The sequence below is a fragment of the Arachis ipaensis genome, chromosome B7 (genome assembly GCF_059453495.1).
Source record: "Arachis ipaensis isolate K30076 ecotype BB chromosome B7, ASM5945349v1, whole genome shotgun sequence".
In the NCBI taxonomy this organism is placed as follows: Eukaryota; Viridiplantae; Streptophyta; class Magnoliopsida; order Fabales; family Fabaceae; genus Arachis; species Arachis ipaensis.
In genome coordinates this window covers 122,721,519-122,731,780 of record NC_142442.1, presented here as the reverse complement: position 1 = coordinate 122,731,780, position 10,262 = coordinate 122,721,519, and the positions used below count along the sequence as shown (strand labels likewise).

General features: G+C 38.7%; 1 non-coding gene across 1 annotated transcript; it reads right to left on the bottom strand.

Annotated features, from left to right (window-relative positions):
• Nucleotides 1–275: 275 nt before the first annotated feature.
• On the bottom strand, nucleotides 276–383 carry LOC148553961 (small nucleolar RNA R71). Its single transcript, XR_015892535.1, has one exon. It is a non-coding gene; the product is annotated as a small nucleolar RNA R71 (small nucleolar RNA).
• Nucleotides 384–10,262: the final 9,879 nt, after the last annotated feature.

The window sequence follows — 10,262 nt, the reverse complement described above, 5'->3', positions numbered from 1 at the left end:
AACCTCAATTGGTTTCTCTGATGCTGCAGAACTGCAAGTTTCATGGACTTCCATCTGAAGATCCTTTTCAGTTCTTAACTGAATTCTTGCAGATATGTGATACTATTAAGACTAATGGAGTAGATCCTGAAGTCTACAGGCTCATGCTTTTCCCTTTTGCTGTAAGAGACAGAGCTAGAGTATGGTTGGACTCTCAACCTAAGGATAGCCTGAACTCTTGGGATAAGCTGGTCAAGGCTTTCTTAGCCAAGTTCTTTCCTCCTCAAAAGCTGAGTAAGCTTAGAGTGGATGTTCAGACCTTCAGACAGAAAGAAGGTGAATCCCTCTATGAAGCTTGGGAGAGATACAAAGGACTGACCAAAAAGTGTCCTTCTGATATGCTTTCAGAATGGACCATCCTGGATATATTCTATGATGGTCTGTCTGAATTAGCTAAAATGTCATTGGATACCTCTGCAGGTGGATCCATTCACCTAAAGAAAACGCCTGCAGAAGCTCAAGAACTCATTGACATGGTTGCTAATAACCAGTTCATGTACACTTCTAAAAGGAATCCTGTGAATAATGGGACGCCTATGAAGAAGGGAGTTCTTGAAATTGATACTCTAAATGCTATATTGGCTCAGAATAAAATATTGACTTAGCAAGTCAATATAATTTCTCAGAGTCTGAATGGAATGCAAGCTGCATCCAACAGTACTCAAGAGGCATCTTCTGAAGAAGAAGCTTATGATCCTGAAAACCCTGCAATAGCAGAGGTAAATTATATGGGTGAACCTTATGGAAACACATATAATCCATCATGGAGAAATCACCCAAATATCTCATGGAAGGATCAACAAAAGCCTCAACAAGGCTTTAATAATGGTGGAAGAAATAGGTTTAGCAATAGTAAACCTTTTCCATCATCCACTCAGCAACAGACAGAGAATTCTGAGCAGAATCCATCTAGCTTAGCAAATTTAGTCTCTGATCTATCTAAGGCCACTGTGAGTTTCATGAATGAAACAAGATCTTCCATTAGAAATTTGGAAGCACAAGTGGGCTAGCTGAGTAAAAGGATCACTGAAATCCCTCCTAGTACTCTCCCAAGCAATACAGAAGAAAATCCAAAAGGAGAGTGCAAGGCCATTGAATTGATCACCATGGCCGAACCTGTAAGGGAAGCTGAGGACGTGAATCCCAAGGAGGAAGACCTCCTGGGACGTCCAGTGATCAATAAGGAGCTTCCCTCTGAGGAACCAACAGAATTTGAGACTCATCTAGAGACCATAGAGATTCCATTGAACCTCCTTATGCCATTCATGAGCTCTGATGAGTATTCATCTTCTGAAGAGAATAAGGATGTTACTGAAGAGCAAGTTACCAAGTACCTTGGTGCAATCATGAAGCTGAATGCCAAATTATTTGGTATTGAGACTTGGGAAGATGAACCTCCCTTGTTCACCAATGAACTAAGTGATCTGGATCAACTGACATTGCCTCAGAAGAAACAGGATCCTGGAAAGTTCGTAATACCTTGTACCATAGGCACCATGACCTTTGAGAAGGCTCTATGAGACCTTGAGTCAGGGATTAACCTCATGCCCCTCTCTGTAATAGAGAAACTGGGAATCTATGGGGTGCAAGCTGCTAAAATCTCATTAGAGATGGCAGACAATTCAAGAAAACAGGCTTATGGACAAGTAGAGGACGTGTTAGTAAAGGTTAAAGGCCTTTACATCCCTGCTGATTTCATAGTCTTGGATACTGGGAAGAAAGAGGATGAATTCATCATCCTTGGAAGATCCTTCCTAGCCACAGCAAGAGCTGTAATTGATGTTGACAGAGGTGAACTAGTCCTTCAATTGAATGAGGACTCCCTTGAGTTTAAAACTCAAGGACATCCTTCTGTAAACATGGAAAGGAAGCATGAAAAGCTTCTCTCAAAACAGAGTCAACCAGAGCCCCCACAAACTCTAAGTTTGGTGTTGGGAGGCCACAACCAAACTCTAAGTTTGGTGTTGAACTTCCATATCTAAACCCTAAGTTTGGTGTTGGGAAGTCTCAACAATGCTCTGAACATCTGTGAGGCTCCATGAGAGCCCACTGTCAAGCTATTGACATTAAAGAAGCGCTTGTTGGGAGGCAACCCAATTTTTATTTAATTATATTTTTATTAGTTATATGTCTGTGTAGGTACATGATCATGTAGAGTCACAAAATAAATAAAAAAATTGAAAACGGAATCAAAAACAGCAGAAGAAAAATCACACCCTAGAGGAAGACCTTACTGGCGTTTAAACGCCAGTAAGATGCATCTGGCTGGCATTCAACGCCAGAACAGAGCATGGTTCTGGCGCTGAACGCCCAAAATGGGCAGCATCTGGGCGTTTGAACGCCAGAATTGCACCCTGGAGAAGAGCTGGCGCTGAACGCCCAGAACAAGCATGGTTCTGGTGTTCAACGCCAGAAATAGGCAACAAATGGGCGTTCAACGCCCAGAACAAGCACCAATCTGGTGCTGAACACCCAGAGTTGTGTGCAAGGGCATTTTGCATGCCTAATTTGGTGCAAGGTTGTAAATCCTTGAACACCTCAGGATTTGTGGACCCCACAGGATCACCTCAGGATCTGGGGACCCCAAAGGATCCCCACCTACCTCCACTCACTTCTTCTCACCCCTCTTTCACACCATCCCATAAACACTCTTTCCCAAAACTCTTCACCAATCACCTCAATCTCTCTTCCCTATCACTACTTTACCACTCATATCCATACACCCCACCTACCTTAAAAATTCAAAATCTCTTTCCCACCCAATCCCACCCATATGACCAAATACACACATCCCTCCATCTCCTCCATATCTTCTTCTTCTTCATCTATTCTTTCTTCTCTTGCTCAAGGGCAAGCAATATTCTAAGTTTGGTGTGGTAAAAGCATAAGTTTTTGTTTTTCCATTACCATAAATGGCACCTAAGGCCAGAGAAACCTCAAGAAGAGGAAAGGGAAGACAATTGCTTCCACCTCTGAGCCATGGGAGATGGAAAGATTCATCTCACAAGCCCATCACTAAGAAAAGGATGGAGCAAACAAGAGAGTACATTCATGGATCTCAACAGTCACATGAAGAAGCTCATCATTAAGAAACCCCTGAGGTACCTCAAGGGATGCACTTTCCTCCACAGAATTTTTGGGAGCAAATCAACACCTCCCTAGGAGAATTAAGTTCCAACATGGGACAACTAAGGGTGGAACATCAAGAGCACTCCATCATCCTTCATGAAATAAGAGAATATCAAAAAGCAATGAGGGAGGAGCAACAAAGACAAGGAAGAGACATAGAAGAGCTCAAGGACATCATTGGTTCCTCAAGAAGGAAATGCCACCATCACTAAGGTGGACTCATTCCTTGTTCTTATTCTCTGTTTTTCGTTTTCTCTATGTTAAGTGCTTATCCATGTTTGTGTCTTCATTACATGATCATTAGTATATAGTAACTATGTCTTAAAGTTATGAATGTCCTATGAATCCATCACCTCTCTTAAATGAAAAATGTTTTAATTCAAAAGAACAAGAAGTACATGAGTTTTGAATTTATCCTTGAACTTAGTTTAATTATATTGATGTGGTGACAATACTTTTTGTTTTCTGAATGAATGCTTGAACAGTGCATATGTCTTTTGAAGTTGTTGTTTAAGAATGTTAAATATGTTGGCTCTTGAAAGAATGATGACAAGGAGACATGTTATTTGATAATCTGAAAAATCATAAAAATGATTCTTGAAGCAAGAAAAAGCAGCAAAGAACAAAGCTTGCAGAAAAAAATAGCGAAAAAAAATAGAAAAAAAAAAAGAGAAAAAGCAAGCAGAAAAAGCCAAAAGCTCTTAAAACCAAGAGGCAAGAGCAAAAATCTAATAACCCTTAAAACCAAAAGGCAAGGGTAATAAAAAGGATCCCAAGGCTTTGAGCATCGGTGGATAGGAGGGCTTAAAGGAATAAAATCCTGGCCTAAGCAGCTAAACCAAGCTGTCCCTAACCATGTGCTTGTGGCGTGAAGGTGTCAAGTGAAAACTTGAGACTGAGCGGTTAAAGTCAAGGTCCAAAGCAAAAGAAGAGTGTGCTTAAGAACCCTGGACACCTCTAATTGGGGACTTTAGCAAAGCTGAGTCACAATCTGAAAAGGTTCACCCAATTATGTGTCTGTGGCATTTATGTATCCGGTGGTAATACTGGAAAACAAAGTGCTTAGGGCCACGGCCAAGACTCATAAAATAGTTGTGTTCAAGAATCATCATACTGAACTAGGAGAATCAATAACACTATCTGAACTCTGAGTTTCTATAGATGCCAATCATTCTGAACCTCAATGGATAAAGTGAGATGCCAAAACTATTCAAGAGGCAAAAAGCTACAAGTCCCGCTCATCTGATTGGAGCTATGTTTCATTGATAGTTTGGAATTTATAGTATATTATCTTCTTTTTATCCTAATTGATTTTCAGTTGCTTGGGGACAAGCAACAATTTAAGTTTGGTGTTGTGATGAGCGGATAATTTATATGCTTTTTCGCATTGTTTTTAGTATGTTTTTAGTAGAATCTAGTTACTTTTAGGGATATTTTCATTAGTTTTTATGTTAAATTCACATTTCTGGACTTCACTATGAGTTTGTATATTTTTCTGTGATTTCAGGTATTTTCTGGCTGAAATTGAGGGACTTGAGCAAAATTCATATTCAGAGGTTGAAGAAGGACTGCTGATGCTGTTGGATTCTGACCTCCCTGCACTCAAAGTGGATTTTCTAGAGCTACAGAACTTAAAATGGCGCGCTTCCAATTGCGTTGGAAAGTAGACATCCAGGGCTTTCCAGCAATATATAATAGTTCATACTTTGGCTGGGTTTAGATGACATAAAAGGGCGTTGAACGCCAGTTCTACGCTGCTGTCTGGAGTTAAACGCCAGAAACAAGTCACAAACCAGAGTTGAACGCCAGAAATACGTTACAACCTGGCGTTCAACTCCAGAAAGAGCCTCTGCATGTGTAACATTTAAGCTCAGCCCAAGCACACACCAAGTGGGCCCCGGAAGTGGATTTATGCATCAATTACTTACTTCTGTAAACCCTAGTAACTAGTTTAGTATAAATAGGACTTTTTACTATTGTATTAGACATCTTATGATCTTCGGAAAATCTTTGATCACGTTTTGGGGGCTGGCCATTCGGCCATGCCTGAACTTTTCACTTATGTATTTTCTCTGGTAGAGTTTCTACACTCCATAGATTAAGGTGTGGAGCTCTGCTGTTCCTCAAAGATTTATGCAAAGTACTACTATTTTTCTATTCAATTCAACTTATTCCGCTTCTAAGATATTCATTCGCACTTCAACATGAATGTGATGAACGTGACAATCATCATCATTCCCTATGAACGCGTGCCTGACAACCACTTCCGTTCTACCTTAGATTGAATGAGTATCTCTTGGATCTCTTAATCAGAATCTTCGTGGTGTAAGCTAGATTGATGGCGGCATTCATGTGAGTCCGGAAAGTCTAAACCTTGTCTATGGTATTCCGAGTAGGACTCTGGGATTGAATGACTGTGACGAACTTCAAACTCGCGAGTGCTGGGCGTAGTGACAGACGCAAAAGGAGGGTGAATCCTATTCCAGTATGATCGAGAACCTCAGATGATTAGCCGTGCTGTGACAGAGCATTTGGACCATTTTCACAAGAGGATGGGATGCAGCCATTGACAAGGGTGATGCCTCCAAACGATTAGCCATGCAGTGACAGCGCATCGGACCATTTTCCAGAGAGGATCAAAAGTAGCCATTGACAATGGTGATGTCCTTACATAAAGCCAGCCATGGAAAGGAGTAAGATAGATTGGATAAAGACAACAGGAAAGCAGAGGTTTAGAGTGACGAATGCATCTTTATACGCTTATCTGAAATTCTAACCAATGAATTACATAAGTATTTCTATCCTTATTTTATATTTATTTATTATATAATTTCGAAAACTCCATAACTATTTTATATCCGCCTGACTGAGATTTACAAGATGACCATAGCTTACTTCATACCAACAATCTCCGTGGGATCGACCCTTACTCACGTAAGGTTTATTACTTGGATGACCCAGTGCACTTGCTGGTTAGTTGTATCAAAGTTGTGAATGAAAAACGATTTATTAAGACGTGCGTACAGAGTTTTTAGCGCCGTTGCCTGAGATCACAATTTCGTGCACCAGTTTGCAATGTCTGCAAACCAGGGGGCCTTCTAAATCATAAAGAGGTACTCATCTGGGAAGGTCTTAGTCACAGCAGTGGGGATGGCATCCCTCTTTCAGGCTCAATCCTGGACAGATGATCAGCCACTTGGATCTCTGATCCTTTTCTGTCTCTGATCTCAATGACAAATTTCTGAAGAAGTAGTACCCACCTGATCAATCTTGGTTTAGAATCCTGCTTGGTTAGAAGATACTCAATGAACTTTTCAACCATATATGAGAAAATGAAAATAGAATGCATGGCCTACTAGCCTCTCAAGCATTTGGTCAATGAAGGGTTGGAGAAAGTGATCCTTCCTGGTGGCGTTATTGAGTCTCGTATAGTCAATGCACATGCGCCTTCCTGTGACAGTCCTTGTAGGAATAAGTTCATTCTTCTCATTATGAATTACTGTCATCCTCCCTTTCTTGGGTACCACTTGTACCGGACTTACCCATGGACTATCCGAGATAGGGTAAATAATTCCGGCTTTCCAAAGCTTCATAACTTCCTTCTGGACAACCTCTTTCCTGGTTGGATTCAGTCGCCTTTGTTGTTGCACAACTGGTTTAGCATCATCCTCTAACACGATCTTGTGCATACATTTGGTTGGACTAATCCCTTTTAAGTCACTAATGGTCCATCTAAGAGCTGTTCTATGACTTTTAAGCACCTGGATCAGTGCCTTCTCTTCCTTCTATTTCAGGGCAAAACTTATGATCACTGGATAAGTGTCTTTGTCACCTAGGAATGCATACTTCAAGGAGGGGGGGCAGCGGCTTTAACTCTAGTTTTGGGGCTCTTTCCTCAGTGCTGGGCGTGCAAATCCTCTCCTACTGAGGGATTGGTTCATCGACTTCCGACAGAGTGTCTTCATGGGAGGTATCCAAATTATCTTCAAGCTTTCCAGCTTCAAACACTTCTTCAACTAGTGGTTCAATGATGTCAATCCCCATGCATCTTTCAGAATCATCTGGATGTTGCAAGGCCTCCAACACGTTTAACATAATCTCTTCCTTATTGACTCTCATTTTTACTTCACCCTTCTGTATGCCTACAAGAGCTCGTCCCGTGGCTGACGGAGAAAAAATGTCGGTAAAGATTTTCACAAAAATTATCGCATTGCAAGTATAGTTCTAAACCGACAATTAACCTCAATCAATGTTTAAATTATTTGTCACAATACAAACCCAATAAAAATTAAACCGAAGTATTTAAATCTCGGATCATCTCTCAAGGAATTGCAGGAAAGTATGCCTATAATTGGTTATGAAAAAGTATTTTTTTGGGTTTTGAAATAAGGAACAAGTAATGTAAAATAACAAGGAAATTAAATAACAACTAAGAAAAGTCCTAGGAAGGATTGAGAATTGGAATTCCTATCCTTATTATCATCATCAATTGTGATAGTAATTGCCTTTTGCTTTCACTTAGTTAACTTCTAACACTGAAGGAAAGTCAAGTGAGCAAAATCAACTTAAGTTCACAAGTCCTAATCAAAGACTAGATTTAGTGAAGCTTAAGCTAACTAGTAAGTCTCAATCACTAATCAACAAATGAATTTTGATAACTCAAGAGTCTCTAATTGATCAATCCAAGTTAAGAACGTAAAAATCTAAATTAAAATTCAACCAAGCATTTTATCAAACACTTTGTAGGCACAAAATAAAAGCATGGAAAACTAACAAAGCATAGCAAAATCTAAGACTAACAATTGTAAGAGGAAACAATAACAACAAAGTAAAGAAAGCAATCATAAACATTGAAACATAAATTGCATTAATAGGGATTAAAGGAAACAAAAAGAATTCATAAACTAAATTGGAAACATAAAGGAATCAATGATAGAAGTAGACAAACCAAAGTACTAGAACAAATGAAAGTAGAAGATAAATTGAATTAAAGTAAAGTAGAAATATGAATTTGATAAAGGCTAAACCTAAAAAACCCTAAAACCTAGAGAGAGGAGAGAGCCTTTCTCTATAGAAAACTACATCTAAAACCTAAAGTTGTGAATGAATGTGTGAATGATTGATCCCCCCATCCAGCTACACTATGTAGCCTCTAATCAGTATTTTTGGGCTTGAAACTGGGTCCAAAACAGCCCAGAAATCACCCCCAGCATTTTCTGTAAATTACAGCACGTGACACTCGTCACGCGTACGCATCGCTTGAACAATTTCCTAGTCACGCGTACGCGTTGCTTGCCTTTTGCACTGGATTCTGAAATACTTGATTTCTTGTGTTCCTTCCACTTTTGCATGCTTTCTTTCCATCCTCTAAGCCATTCCTGCCCTATAAAACCTGAAAACACTGAACACATATATTGCGGCATCGAATGGTAATAAGAGAGGATTAAAAATTAGCAAATTTAAGGCCAAAGAAGCATGTTTTCAATCATAGCACAATATTAGATATGAAAATATAAAACATGCGAATTATATGCATAAGTGTGAGAATAATGGATAAAATCCGCTCAATTCAATACAAAATAAACCGTAAAATAGCGGTTTATCATTATCCCCACACTTAAACATTAGCATGTCCTCATGCTAAGCTCAAGAGAACCAAAAGAGTGAAGAGGAATGGTAGAAATTATGAAATGCAACCTATTTATATGAATGCAACTAAATGCAAAATGTTTCTACCTACTTGGTTAAAAGTAAATCAAATTCTCCAAGAACAAATATGAACTGGATTCCATTAATTCAAATCATAAAATGAAGTACAAATAGACTTGCAAAAGAAGATAGCTCATGAAAGCCGGGAACAAAGAATTGAGCATCGAACCCTCACCGGAAGTGTATACACTCTACTCACTCAAGTGTTTAAGGTTCGATTCTCTCAATTCTCTACTAACCTTACTTTCTAAGACTTGCTCTTCTTCTATCAATCAACAAAAGTTTAATACACAAATACACATATCAAGAGGTCATTTAAGGGTTGTAATGGGGTTAGGGTCAAGGTAGGAATGTATTTGGTCAAGTGGACTAAAATCTGAATCCTTGATCAACCTAAACTCTCCACCTAACCTAAGAAAATTCATGTAAAACATACAAAATCTAACTATCCATTAACCATGTTTCCCACATATTCATGCATCTGAACTTGAGTACAACTCATATGCATTGCTATCACCATTTACTTTGGGGCATTTTGTCCCCTTTTTATTATTTGCTCTTTTTTGTTCTTTTTCTTTCTTTTTATTTTTCTTTTCTTTTGTTTTTCTCAATGCATATGATTAAGGTATTGAATGCATGAACATATCCTCAACATTCTTTTCACATTTTCACAAAAGAGTCTAACATACTCAATTCCCAAACCAAATATTTTCAAATCCAAATTCCCCACACTTAAATCATGAGCACTCTCACTAGTTTAAACTAACCAAGGATTCAAATGAAGGACATTATTGTTTTTCGCTTAGAGTTAGTAATGAGCTAAAGTAAAGAATAAATGGGGTTAAAAAGGCTCAACATTAGTTTGCAAAGGATAATAAAAAAGGTAAGGCCATATGGGTATGTAAGCTTAGTAAAATAAAAGCCTCAATCATATAAGTGCATGCATACATCAAACAATGGAAATATAGAATTAAGCAAGGCAAAGATCACAATTTTAGATAGAACAACACACACCAAAATAAAATATTGGTTGATAAAATGCAACCAATCAAATAGGCTCAAAATCTCACTGGTTTTGTGTGTTCGAGCTCTAAAACCATGTTCCAAAATAAATTTCTTCAAGCAAGTTCAACAAAAAGTTTAATTCAAATTAGTGAAATGCTCTAAAAAATTTCTTGAAAAAGAAAATATTACTTCAACCAAGTAGGGCATAAATGCAAGCAACTAACTACACATGCAATCTATTATGCAATACAAAAACTAACTAGCAAGGGAAATTAAACATTGGTGTTGGAAAGAAAGTAACTAACCCACGGAAGTTGGTATCGACCTCCCCACACTTAAAGATTGCACCATCCTCGGTGCATGCAAAGAAGTGCAAGTGG